Below are 14914 nucleotides of genomic sequence, written 5' to 3'. Positions count from 1 at the left end.
GCAAGGTCTTCCACAACTAGACTGAAGAACAAAATGACAGCAACTTGTCTGTTCCCCTTCCCCCAATTCCCCAGCACTCTTCCCATCCCCCCAATTCCCCAATAAAAATCTTAAAAAAAAAAAGATGTTACTCTCCAACAAGTAAATTTTGTATTAACTGAGGAAAGTTTGCTTTTCTTATCACACAATAACATACATATATATGCATATATGTGTGTGTATATACATATATGTATGTGTGTATATGTGTGTATGTGTATCTATCATGTCTTTTAAAAAATCTAAACCAACTTGTTTTACATGCCACAAAGATTGAAATCTAAACTATTAATAGATGAAAAACAAGTGCCACTTTGTCATGCAAAGTTCTTACTACTGTAACAGTGAAAGAGCTCTCTCGGGAAACAGGGGACATCTGATTGGTGAGTGTGGAAAATGATGGGCTTGAGCACGGAGAGCTCAGCCTTGCTTAGGTCTCTCTTGGAATGACCACTTCTCAGCAGCTCTTCTTTCCTTATACTGTCATGAGCTTTCGAAACAGGTCCTGTCCCTACAAAGGTTGGGGGGAAACCTCATTTGGTGGGCAACTTAGATGGATTAGAAATCTCAGTTCTGGCTATCAGTCAAACCAAACTCTGTAGCCTTATCAGGAATGATGCTGTCGTTTTCATCGTCATTTGTCCAGTTTCTGTGTTTTATCAAACGTGGCCAAACTCAATATGAGAAGGATGTGGTTAATAATGACCTCTCAACACCAGTAACTTCCATGTGGTCACTACATGTGTGAATACGTGTAGAGTGAGATAGGGAAGGCAATATCCTTAGTTCTTTTCTTGGATCTAACATTAAAAAATAACACACATTCTCTAAATTACTTGATTGTCCTTTTTTCATATACTTTATTTATAATAGCCAGTAGACTCTCTGGAAAACAGTTAATTTCTCCTAAGTTGTTTTCATTCCCTGCAGTCTAGAATGTGTTTTGAAATAGAAAACTTTAGAAATTGCCTTAATTTTTCTTCTACATCATGGCTGTATATTTTTCTGTAACTTGTTTTGCGTAAAAAGAACAGGGCATCTCCACCTTTCTCCTACTCTATAAACCGATACATTTCCTTAAAAAAAAATAAATCTACATTCTCTATATCTAAACATCTTCTATTTGTATTTGTATTGAGGGTTTCTTAACCTCAGTTCTATTGACGTTTTGGGCCCTATAATCTTTTGTCTGAAGACTGTCGTATGTGTTGTAGGAAATTAACATCTCTGGCCTCTACTACATGCCAATAGCACCTACCCGGTTATGACAATCAAAAATGTCTCCAGACATTGTCACATGTCTTCTGGGGGAACAAACTCATTTTCTGTTGAGAACCACTGCTCCCTATAAAACTCAGTGCTTGTTTCTAATTTTTGTAAGCCGGTCAAATGGAGAATAGTTTTCTTTAATATCTAATAAACTTGTAGCAATGTAAATTAGTGTTCCACACACTGCCCTATGTAATATACTAGAATAGGATTGGGGAGGCCTGTGTTCTAGTCCTCACTCTGCCACAAAACAGCTGTGTGACCTTAGGCAATTTACCCTCAAGCCCCCTGGGTTTAAGTTTTCTGATATATAAATTAGCATAGTTAAATATTATGCAATGGATTCATCCTGGTTCTTATGTTCTATATTCCACATTTGAAGGTATGCTTATACTTACAAATAAGAGCTAGTTTTACTACCTTTGATCTATTAATTCCACTTCAAGTAATTTATTCTAAAGAAATACCATTGTATGCAAAGATTTATGCTCACTGCATTTTTGTTTGTAATGGCAAATAATTGGAAATAACTCCAGTGCTTATCTTTATGCAATTAGGTAAATAAATTATGAAACATCCATGGAATATAATACCAAAGAAGAAGGTTGGGAAATATATTTTAGTACAATCCTATTTATATTTACAAAATTATTTCTCAATATGCAAACACATGAATAGAAAAAATATTGAGGGTTATACACTAAATTGTTAACATTTGAAAGAAGATGGACTATAAATGACTTTCTCTTTCTGCACTGCATGTTTTCATAGTGTTCAAAATAGTGATTTTTTTAAAAGAAGAAAATAAAGTGTATTATAAAAGGAATGCATATTTTCCCTTATACTGGGATGAGGTAGGTAAAACCGTGATTTTATCTAGGTCACTGATTTCAACTGGAGGCAATTTTGCCATCCTCTCCTCCTCCCACCCCCATGCCCAGATGACAGAAAGGAGGAACACTGGTTGTTGGGCAGGCAACTCATGGTGTCCATTCCAGAAGAGCATCCCTGTATAATCCAAAGTAGCTCAATGAACTTCCATTCAAGGGCAACCCAATCTTGAATAACTCCACAGTAAGCCAAGTTAGTTCTGGATCATAAGCTCCTTGAGCACAGGGATAGAGATTTGTTCATAGATTTACTAAATGCCTGTACCTTGACTGCTTTCAAAAAAGGATGACTTACAATGACTTATAATTGACATGTGTACAGTAGAACTCTTAAAACCACAGTAACATAACTAAAGCATGCTAGGAAAGGGTGGAAATAAGATCCATCTTTTTCACCTACGATATCACCTACCCTACTGCTTTGCACATTAAAAAAGGCTTAAGATTAAATAAGCATAAACTTTATAAAGCACCAAAGGAAGCATGTCACAATTAGCAGCTGTGCTTCCCTGAGGAAAGGCATCAGAGATGCTTATCAGGCTAAGGTTGGGCAAATGTTTCATGCTAAGGACAAGCAGTACAAATGATGATCGACATTGCCATTGGCAGCCACAGATGGATGGATTATTGTCCTTACACTAATCTTTTCAGTGAGGCTCTCTCAGCAGCAGAGAACCATCTAGACAGCAGCCTCCACAAAACTCCAGGATAAAAAATATAGATTAATGTGTATATCAGTTTATCCATGTTATCGCTATATCCAAGAGACTCTGGGTAATCCTTCCCACCAGCTAAACTGTAACTTAAGGCACCCATCATTTCCTTCCGTGTTCTTTACCCCTAACCCCACCACCCCGAAAAGAATAAACATTTATATCCTTGAAAATGTAAAGGAGTGACAAGGCTTCCTGTGCTCTTCCTTGGTATGGGTTTTAAGTAGGAGGAAAACCTTCAGCCAAAGACTACTCTGATTGTTTGATTCTAGGCACGGGGAGTTCCACTTCTGGTAATGGTGAATGAGGTCATTTGGGCCAGTCTCCTTATTGGGAATAGTAGAAAATTGGATAAAATATGGAAAACATTTATCCTAAGGCTTAAGATAGTAGCAAAACAGTGAAAATTTATGGCTCAAAGATCTGGGAGAAGAACAAAACTGAAGGAGACGAGGCTGGCCTTTGGGGCTGCTTTGCCTTACAGGTTTCTACCATTTCTGTAAGAGACAATTCAAAGACTGAAAGATTAAGTAGACCTTTGACAAACTCAGCAGAGTTTGATAGATAAACACCAGGGTTAAGGTTCACCAAGAAGAGAGCTCTGCCTAACCCCTCAAGTTTTTTGCGTTGGAATCCCAAGGGTACATTCCCTAGGAGTAAGGGTAAATTGAAAATATACAGGCTCTGAATCATGTCAAACCCTAATGGAATTGTGATGATCTATAGGGTTGTCAGAAAAGTCATGACGCATGTTTGCAATGGATGGCACTAGTTCTTTTTTGAAGTAGTAGAGTCATTCGCATCTATGTTATTGCTATGTCATTTGACAGCTGACAGTTCTAGCTTCATTCTAAAAAAATTTGAGAGATTTGGTTGAGTTTTGGAGATTTTACAAGTTGAAGATGGAAGACCAAAACTGCATTTTTGCCATATTTTACTGTTTTATTTCCATAAAGGGAAGAACACGAGTCAAGCTTGTGAAAAGTTGCATAAAGTTTATGGTGACAATGCTCTACAAGGACGTCAGTGCCAACGATGGTTCACGAAAGCCCATGCTGATGATTTTGATCTCAACGACGCTCCCTGGTCAGGGATGCCCATTGAGGTTGATGACAACAAAATAAAGGCATTGATGGAGTCAAACCCATGTTACATGACACGAGAGGTTGCAGGAACATTGAACATCCATCATTCAAGTGTTCACGACCACCTGCCGAAGCTGGGATACATACACAAGCTCGATATTTGGGTTCCACATGAACTCAAAGACGTTCATTTGATGGCATGTATAAACATCTGCAATATACTCACTAAACGTGAGGAAAACAATCCTTTTTTGAAGTGACTGATAACTGGTGATGAGAAGTGGATTGTTTACAACAATGTGGTGTGAAAACAATCTTGGTCCCGACGTGATGATGCGCCTCAAACGACATGGAAAGTAGACATTCATAAGAGGAAAGTTATGCTCTCAGTGCGGTGGGATTTTAAAGGTGTCGTGTTTTTCGAGTCCCTACCAAGGGACCAAACAATCAATTTGAATATGTGCTGTTGGCAATTGGACAGTTTGAATGAATCCATCATCCAGAAATGTCTAGAGCTTGTTAACTGTAAAGGAGTTGTGTTCCATCACTACAGCGCGAGACCACACACAAGTTTGATCACCTGTCAAAAATGATTGGAGCTTGGATGGGATGTGTTGCCACACCCACCATACTCACCTGACCTTGCACCATCAGACTTCCACTTGTTTCACTCCCTTCAAAACTCCTTGCGTGTTATAACGTTCAATTCAGATGAGGCTGTAAATCAGCACCTTGTTCAGTTTTTTTGCAAATAAACACAGTTCCTTCTATGAACGAGGAATTATGAAGCTCAATGAAAGATGGCAAAAGGTTATCGAACAAAACAGGCAATATATCATTGATTGATCTTTGTTCTTTATATAAATAAATGACCTTTGAACAACATAGACAAAATACATCATGACTTTTTGGACAACCCAATAGAATTGTGAGTGCCCCTAGCCTGGATCTAGAAGCAAATGTAAAACTCCTTAGTAAGACACTATAATGCAGAGCCTCAAATTTTCTCTACATTTCTCACATAATATGAAGAAACATGAATTTGTGACCACAAACCAAAAGATACAAGAGACAAAGGGAACAGACCCACAGGGGATCCAGATAATGTAGTTATTAGTTAAACAATGATTTTATTGCTTGAATACATAGACAAATTTATGCGACCAGGAGACCTTGACTTTAATATAACTATGCTTAATATTTTCAAGAAAATAAAAAGCAAGACTATGAGAGAATATGATAGAAATAATAGTTGAAGAGATAACAGTGTGGAATTTTCCAGGAGTCACAAAATCTTCAAGCCAGAGATACATATCACAAGCAGCACTAGTATAATACAAATAAAGCAGTATAATCAAGAGAAAAATAAACTAAAAATAATAAATTCAATAAACCTGAAAGAAGTTAAATAGGAGGGAAGGAGAGAGAGAAAGATTGAGAGAGAAGAACACAGCAGATGGGACCAATAGAAAGTAAAAAGAATATGGTCGTTTAAACTCAAATACATAAGTAATTACATTTGAAGTAAACATGCTAACAATATTTCAATTTAAAGGTAAAGATCATCAGACTGGATTTAGAAAAAACCCAACTATATGCTGCTTATGAGGAATATGCTTTAAATATAATGGTACAGAATTTCACACACTAGAGAGCTAAATAAAGGGAGGATTTGGGGTAGAGGACATTATTCAATATGCTTGAAGTAACTGCAAGACAGAGCAGCCTCTTCTATCTGTTGGGCTGGGTCTGTAGCTTGAAGGTGATTATCAGGACACAGGTACCACTTGCTGATTTGTCAGACATTTTTAGCCCAGGCTGTATTATGAGTTTTAGCAGGATTATAGATTAAGGATTCCTAATGTTTACATGATGAGATATATATATATATATTTTTGGTTTCTTTGAAGTCTTATGTCATTGGATAATATGCAAGAATGGAGTTAGTGCTGTGAAGGTGGTTGGGAGGGATTATTTTCTATTCTTGAAAACTCTCAAACCAGTGGGGTAAGCTTTTAGCAGTTAAACAGACTTGGAATTGGCCAGACGAGTTGGCTATACTTTTTCAGGTTGCAAGAATCAATGAAATGCTTGGGCATCTTTTAGTGATGCGTGTTTATTGGAAGGGTAGATGAAGAAGTTGAGACAACACAGGAAATCATAGGAATAGCTAGGTACCAGGGAGAAGTGGACCCATATTCAGTGCCGGTGGAGGTACAAAAGGGACACCTTATCTACTTCTCAGAAATTTTTCTCCAGATTTTAAAATATGTGTCTTATTAATCCCTACCATTGAGAGAATGCCTAGACATTGCATTATGATTGCTATTAATAATTGACTAGTCCTTAAGATTTACTTCAGTAGTCGTTACTGTGATATCATCAGCAATACAGTTTGATATAATTAATGCTTGATAATCATTATAATAATTGTCCATGGTAATAATAATACCATGGACAGTACCATGATTATTTTTATCCTAATAGGGTACTGACATTCCCTCTGCACACCACTGCTTGTATTGCGTGCTTGAGGGTAGAGGGCATGAGAGGAAAGACAGCTTCGGTTTTAATAGCGCTTCCTCTCTCTGAAGTTCTAGCTCATCTATGCTTCAGTTTTAATTAAATTCTTTCACATCAGTGAATACTCCTAGTGTATTAAAACAATAAGGTTAATTCATTTGGGGATTGCGGTTGCTGGTCTTGGAATCCAAGACCATTTAGAACAAAAGGAAATCATATATTTTTGTGTCCTTGGCAGGTAAGTCAACTCATTGGTTATGCACTGACTTCTTACAACTTCAGTGCTTAGCAAGCCAAGCCCTCCTTGTAAGCTTGTTGAATTGAATCCAGAGGTCAATTATTTGAAAGAAGGAGCTTTGGGACACTATATTAATTTCATCCATGCCATTAAATCTTATCCCATATTTTAATGCACTAATGCACTATTTAAAGGAAACCTTCAGAGTTCTTACGTAATAGGACAGATTATTTTAGTAATTTAATAAACCCTCCACTCCTTCCTTCAACCTATGATTTATACACAAATTTTGGGTTGAAATCTTAGAATCTCATAAATTGAATTTCCTTAAAATGTTGCCCAAAAGATGATTCTCTCTTTCAGGTCATTTACTTATTACACTTATCAATATTTTGGCAAAGGACCAAACATCTTGAAATTGGATGGAAAATGGAAGGTGTACAGCTAGTCTTTCTTACATGCTAGATACTGAGATCCAGTAAAGAGAAGAGTACATTACTCTTGACAATCAGTCAGGGTGAACTAGTTGACTTATGCTGTCTGCATTGAACCCAGCATGATTTCCCAATTTTTCTATCCTGGTTACCCAAAGGGGACTGGAAGTTTAATATATGCATGGGTCAATGAGGAACATCATTTTCTCAAAGCAAGCTGTTAATGAGAATAAAGACTCGGATTGTCCTTCAGGCCTTGGCATTGACAGTGCCCACTAAGGTGCCACAGCACAGACTAAGTAGAGCCATGCACCTTTGTATAATTTCACTGAATTCCACTAGTTACCTGCCATCAAATCTTTTAGGTTTAGTCCTTAAGTCTTTGTTATCATCTTCAAACTGGATCTTCCTTTCTCCTTAAACTATATGATCAATTTTAAAAAACAGTTAGATTCAATAAACATTTACAAAGTTTCTATTATGCAAATAATAGAGACAGGAAAGTACAACATAAATGTTTAAGACTTGGCACTTTTCTTTATTGAACCATTGAGACTTCCACACATAAAAACAAAAAAGAAGAGGAGTGATTTCAGCACTTCACTGTAGGGTATTCCTTCCCGGGCTTACTGTCACATCTACTCTATTGCTAGAGATGCCAGAGCTGTCAGAACAAGACACCAGTAGGGTCAAACTAATTCAGATGTAGAGGTAAAACTGTGGTGCTGTGAAATCTAAGATGGTAAATTTTTGAGAAAACATCCTACCGGAAAAGAAGACTGATTTCCTGAGCCAGTCTTGGGGAGAAAGTACAATATCCTTGGAGCAGAATTGAGTTCAATTTCTGGGAGCTTTAATCTCTTCAGTTATAAAATTGGGGTAATATATACCGAAGAGGGAAGAATTGGACAGGCATAATTTGCTACTTATCACAGATAATCTCATTCTGTTTCCCCTTATCTAATTCCTCATGACTTATTTACACCAGCTTTGCCTTTCATAATGTTGTGTTTGGAATATAACCAATTCCACAGCCTTAAAGCCTGAATGTTCATTCAATTAACAAATCATTATTGATGCCCTACTATGTGCTATGTACTGGCAATTTGGTAATAAGTAAAAATGTGATTTGGTCTCTGCTCTTGTGTCACTTATAGCCTGGTAGAGGGAAAAGAGACCAATCAAATAATCACCAAGTCAATATAAAAATATAACCATAATAATTGCTATAAAGGGAACTACATGTTGCTATGAAAGTTGAAATACAGTCTAGGGGTGGGAGCTGGGATCTAGAGAAGGGGAAGTTAGAAATTACTAGTTATTTTTTAATTATTTGGTTATAATATACAGTAGAATTTCTGACATCAGTTACTATTTTGTGTAGTGATAAATAGGAGGAAAGGTAACAGTCACTAAATACCATTCTCTTGACAGCTGCTTGTGATGTCGTCCAATCTTTCAATTGTTAAGTAGACTTTTCTGAGTAAAACATCTAGATATTAGGAATTTGTCACTAGTCCACCATGAACATGCAAATTTATCCTCAATTCTGTGGCGAATTAGAGGACAAACTTGTATTACTCTTGTTTCTAGGTTCTCACATAAAATGTAGGACCCATGAACCAAGGGCTGCTGCTTTCATTAAGAGAAGTCCACATTCCCCCTTTGATGTTTACTGGCTTTTAACTGAGTTAGCTTGGGGAAAGTGCTAAATCAATCTTGATCTCTTCAGCTTTAGTAACCCTGTCAAAAATGTTTAGCATTGGAAATTGTTTCAAAAGGCCTAGCTCTCATTCTTTCACTTGATATTATCAACACAGTTTCTGGTTAAACGGGCTTGCATTTGTATACCTTCTGATAGTTTGTGAAAGCTCTTGATCACACCTCTCCAGATGTTTCCTTGCCCAGTATTTGCAATATCTTTTTTTATGCACAACTGTGGATTCATCAAGAGCCTCTGGCTAAAAAAGTCAGCACAAGAGGAAGTGAAAATCCTTTGGCTTCTCTAAAAACCCATGAGATTTTCAGACCCACAGGAAGAGAAGAGGAAAGCTTAAGTTGGTCAAATGTTAGCAGGCAGCCCAGTTCAACTCTCTGCTGGTAGGGAGTCCCGTTTGTTTTGTTCAGTGTTAAATCATAGCATCTCGAAGCATGCCTGTTATATAGCAGACATTCAATAAATATTTGTTGAATGATTAACAAATAAACTCCAAATTTGATTTGATCATATGCTCATTGGCAAGTTTCACTTTGGGATTCTAAAGATAGTTCCCAAAATAAAAAGTCACACAGAAATTTGCTCTTCTCTGTCTTGGCTACATCCTATTTTCTTCTGCCCATTCACCGTCTTCATTGATCTTTATGTGTGAATCCTGTCAGATCTTTGTCCTTTGTCGCTTTACCAACTCACTCCCTCTTTCCTCGTTCCCCTTTAATTTCTCAAATTGAGCTGAAGCTGGGCAGCATTTCAGGCTCGCTTAACTGAACTATGAAGCCTGAGAGTATTGGCTCCTACATCCCACGGAGAGAGCAAGGGTGACTGTGGCAGGGAAGTGCGTGGTCAGGACGCAACTGCCTGGAGAAAGCTGGTGAGTCAGTGCCTTTGAAGACAGCTCTAGTTAAGGTTAAAGAGTGGCCACTGCTGTTAGCGTAATTACTGTTGAGGAAAGTGGCAACATCCATGGTGAATCAGGCCTTGTTTCCCAGAATAGCTGAGATTCTAATTGATAACACACAGAGAACACAAGTAAGTCAAGAAGGGAAGAAGAAGGATATTAATTTTAAGTGTAAACTACATTAAATGAAAATGAAGAGAAGGAAAATGAGTTTTAAGAGAAAGAAATAACTATACTCTGAATCAGCATCTTCCCTTTATGGGTAATTTATTATATTTTAGGATTGTGCTTTGTGTTTTATATGTATTATCTCATGTAATGTTTTACCAGTGCTATGGCATAGCATTACTGTGTGTCCCTTTAAATTGATAAGAAAACTAAGGCTTAGAAAGTTGAAGTAGTGATTGATGGAACCAGGCATCCTAACTAAAAAAACCCCCAGAAAGTTAGCCTTTCTGACATTCTAGGTAACTTATCCAAGTACCGATCATAGCGACAGTAGTACTTTTAATCATTTCTTGTTGTTCAATGAGTATGATGTGCTTGTATATATATTGGGGTCTTTTGAATTCATAGTTGCTTTTGGGTTTCATCTAAAACTGGGTACTTGGAAAAAAGAAGTACAAGGCCATTTTTACTAGTTAACTTGGATTAACCTCCTCTTAATAATTTCAGGTAGAGGAAATAGTGCTAAATTCAGAGGAAGGAGAACTGGGTTTGAGGCATTAAGTTATGACATGTGAAAGTATCTTGAATGGTGCCTGGCACATGATAAATAGGTTCATCCTTAAATGTAAATATAAGACAAAATAAAAATGCCTCAAATTTCTCTTCTTCCACATCTCTTGGAAGGAGTAGAAGTAGGCAGGAAGACTAGATGAAGGTGGAGGTAGTGACAGGAGCAGGAAGGAAGAGAATCCAGGAGAACATATGTCCAAAGATGTATGACTCTATCAGGTAGGAGCCCGTCAACCTTCTCTGTCACCCCTTCACCCACTGCCTTCTCCAACTCCTGTCTCAAGTCCAGGTATAAACACGAATTCCTGCCTTCATTTGGAAAAGATTCATGGTGAGGGTTAATTTTGAACTAAACTCCAGCTGAGGGAGGGGTCTGTGGAGCAGATGTTTGTACTCCCCCTGCCACCCCGTTGATTGGGAAACACTCAAGAGGAAGAGTGAACAGAGGGCTGCGTGGGGGAACTGCGGGCACCAGAAGTGAGGAGGAACTTTCCTGACTTCTCCTTTGGCAAGATCAGTCCTAAATGAATCCCATGCTTCCCATGCAGCGAGGGATGAGAAGCATTTTCTGGAAGTTTTAAATGCCATCAAATGCCTGAGATGCTTTTCTCAGTACTTAAAAAGGCCTTGAAAGTTATGCTCCCCTTTACTCGTCAAATACCTGTTACGTTCTCATTCTAATGAGTTAGTTTAAATGTGGAAACAAAGCTTACAGACTTGTGTCTGACTCAAGAGTCCAAGCTATTACAGACGCCACTGTCCTCCGGTCAGCCTCCTTCCTTGCTTCCAAAATGCCGAGCTGGAAGACAGCTACTCATGAATCATGGGGCTCGGGGACAGGACTATTCATAGTGGCAGGTGTGGTGGGTAGTCAAGGCCTTCAGTGATGGAGATGATGAAGTCCTGTGCACTTTGGATTGCTTAGCACACGCGGGGTCTTGCTATTAATAAAATGTTGTGGTTTTCTGAGAGGTTGCCCACAGATGGACTGCCAGTTTCAAAGAACGATACTAAAATTAAACAAACTTAATTCAATTTTTCTTTGATGATGGCACTTGAGGATTATGCAATTAGTGCTCCTGTCTCATTGTTATGAATATAAATCCTCGTCATACCAGCAAGTTGTGGAAGCAGTGGTTCACGGAGAGCTCCTATTGAGGGAATGTCAACGAGCCAGTGTGAAGGGTAACTAACCATTGTGGAGATACCGCTGGTGGCAAATGGTGTGACTGTTCCCAAGGAGATGGACAGGGAGAGTCTCCTTTACTGTACACCATCTACCATCATTGAAATGCTGCCCAATGGAACTGATTTAAAAACTAACAGCATTGAGCTCAGCCATCTGTGTTCCTGGGGACTGTGACAAGTTGTAAAGAAGAGCCACTGCCTTCACATAGTGCCCTTTGAAGGTGCACACTTTGCTTGTGCTGCAAATAGTGACTCAAAGGTCTGGTTTTGAAGCTGTGTGCTGGTGCCAGCTCTTTTAAGGGAGTGTTCGAGTTTCCATTATAGCCGTGGTGAATGAAAATCTAATTGGATCCCACGGGCATATGGTAGTGTGACTAACATGGGCCTCTGTGCTAGCTGATGTAGGGGTACAGAGGTAAAGGATGAAGGTTGGTGCTTGGTAATCCAAGGGTTTTTGGCTGTAGAAATTCTCCTAACCTAGGTCGGTAATGCTCTCAGCAAAGCCCACTGCAGTATAGACAGATGTAAACAAGCTTGTCATTGTGAAATATTGACCTTTCTTCTGTCTTAGGTCCCATTAGACAGACCCTGCCACTGTATTTGGGAATTGATCCCAGGAAGCACAGCTGAGGAACTGGGGAAGGTGAGACAGGGAAGGTTAAAAAGCCAGTACAAGGTGCATTGATGAGCAGATCTTGCTCTGGGCACTTGGGAGCTGAGTGCTCTGATGTACTTTGTAGTTCACATGCCAGAACTGTCCTACCACAGGATAGTGGGTTGAGAATTCACTGACTTCCAGATCCTATCAGTTGGGGATTGGCCCTGGGATCATCAACGCCACAGGGCTGTTGGGGACACAGGAGCTGAGCAGGCTCTCTGGTGCTTGAGAAAGCCTTCTGATGAGAAGCGGGAAACAGGAGCTCCAGGTGAGAGATGTCAGCAGGCTGGAAACCATCCACCTCAGTTACTGGTGAACTCCCCTCAGCCTAGATCCTAGGATTGTCGTTTGTTTATTGTAACAGTTAACATGTGTTCACCACAGAAAGGTTAGGGAATAGAGAAACTAAAATCCCATAATCTCACTTCTCAGAGATAACCACTGTCATTAGTCTGGTGTATTTCCTACCAAAAGTTAGTTTTTCATGGTGTATGTGTGTGTATTCTAGACGTATATATTGGTGGGTTTTGCTTTGTTTTGTTTGAAATTTTACTTTCTTGCTGTTTCTCCACTATTCAAAGCAGTTTAATCCTTAGTATTTACTTGCCTCAGGGAGTTTTGAAGATCTGAAAGTAGACAGGATGTGAGGTTAATGCAATTTCTGTCTTTTGTAAAGACCTACAAATGTTGCAGAGATTATTCAGGGTGTCCTGGAGGACAGGGGGGAAATCAGGGAACTGTGTCTTAGTTCAGGCTGCTGTAATAGAATACAGTAAAACCTTGGATTACGAGTAATGTGGTTTGCAAGTGTTCTGCAAAACGAGCAAACAGTTCTAATACATTTTAACATGGTCAACGAGCGATGTCTTGCAATACGCGTAGTTTGTTTCTGGAACGAATTATGCTCGCAAACCAAGGTATTACTGTACCATAGACTGGGTAACTTATAAACAACAGAAAATTGTTTCTCACAGTTCTGGAGGCTGGAAGTCAGAGATCAGGGTGCCAGCATGGTTAAGTACTGGTAAGCATCCTCTTCCGGGTTGCAGACTCCCAACCTCTTGTACCCTCACATGGCAGAGAGCAGACAGCAGAGAGCCCTCTTGGGTCTCTTTTAGAAGGGCACTAATCACATCCATGAGAGCTCCATCCTCATGACCTATTCACCATCCAAAGGCCCTATCTCTAAATACTGTCACATTAAGAGTTAGGATTTAGGGCCGGCCGAGTGGCTCAGTTGGTTAAGAGCTCGCTCAAGAGTGCGAGCTCTAAGCAACAGGGTCACTGGTTTGCTTCACGGCCGGAGCTGAGCTGCCGCTGAGCTGCCAAACAGGTGGCAGGATGGCTCAGCTAAAAAATAAAAAATAAAAAGTAAATAAATAAATAAACAATTAAAAAAAAGAGTTAGGATTTAACATATGGATTTGGGAGGTGGACACAACCACTCAGTCTATGGCACCCTGATAGTAGCAAGAGAGAAGAAAGGAATTCAACCCAAGATTGGAGGGATGCTAGAGGCCTGAGGTTCTCAGGTGTATCAGGGCCCCTTCCAGTCTGTGGCTATACCCTGGGCCAGAGCTTGGAAGGGCAACTCCTGGATGCTCCAAAAAGACTGGATCTGGCCAATGCTTCCAGGACCCCACCTGAGGCACCGAAAAAACAGATCCTCCCTTCTGAAGGTTTTGAGCCTCCTGGGGCAGTGGCATCTGGGGATGGCGTAAGTGACCAATACAGACCAATGATGATGACTGGTGACCTAAGGGGGCTCCCTAATGCTTGGCTCTGCATAATGCTCTGGGACTTTTCCAAAACCCTAAGGAAGGGGGCCCCCAGAAATGACTGATGTGAATTATCCTGCCACCCCTATAAATGTAGACTCATAATTAGTTTAAGTTTGATTAAGAAATAAATAGAGCAAACAGAGGATTAAATTCTAGATTTCTGTTGTTTTCTGGGGCATTACTTTCTCATGGCCTCCTTGGCTTCTGGCTCCTGAGTTCAACCTACTGTATCCAATGCAGCTTATGTTAACCCAGGTATGCAAATCTTTCATCTTTTTCCATAAAAAACAATAAAAATCACTTACTCTCTTTCATCTGGTCAACTTTAGTCAAGACTTGGGGTCATGGGGAGAGATCACATTATCTGGCAGTCTCAAGCCATCTCCCTATCTTACTTCTTTCTACATCTCCTCTTTCCTCTTGTAGCAAGAATAGGCTCCTATGTCTACACTAGCTCCCTAGGCTGGTGTTTGTTCTGATTTGGTGTGTCCTGATTGGCTGTTCAATGTATTCTCTGGTCTTGACTGCGGGAGACCAGCTCCCACAGGTCCAGGGAAAAGCCCTTTGGTGGGGACGGTGTGTGTAGGCTACAACGAGAGGAAGGGAGGGAGCCAGGTGTTTTCACAAGGAGTGTCTCTCTCTTATAATTTATTACAGTAAGGAAAAAGAAAAATGCGTGGAGACACAGAAGCGCTTTTTCAAGAAGAGAAGTGTCTCAGTTTATTGTTACGGCATGCTGCTTT

Source organism: Hipposideros armiger, unplaced genomic scaffold, assembly GCF_001890085.2.
Source record: "Hipposideros armiger isolate ML-2016 unplaced genomic scaffold, ASM189008v1 scaffold_118, whole genome shotgun sequence".
NCBI lineage: Eukaryota > Metazoa > Chordata > Mammalia > Chiroptera > Hipposideridae > Hipposideros > Hipposideros armiger.
This window is presented reverse-complemented; position numbering follows the sequence as displayed.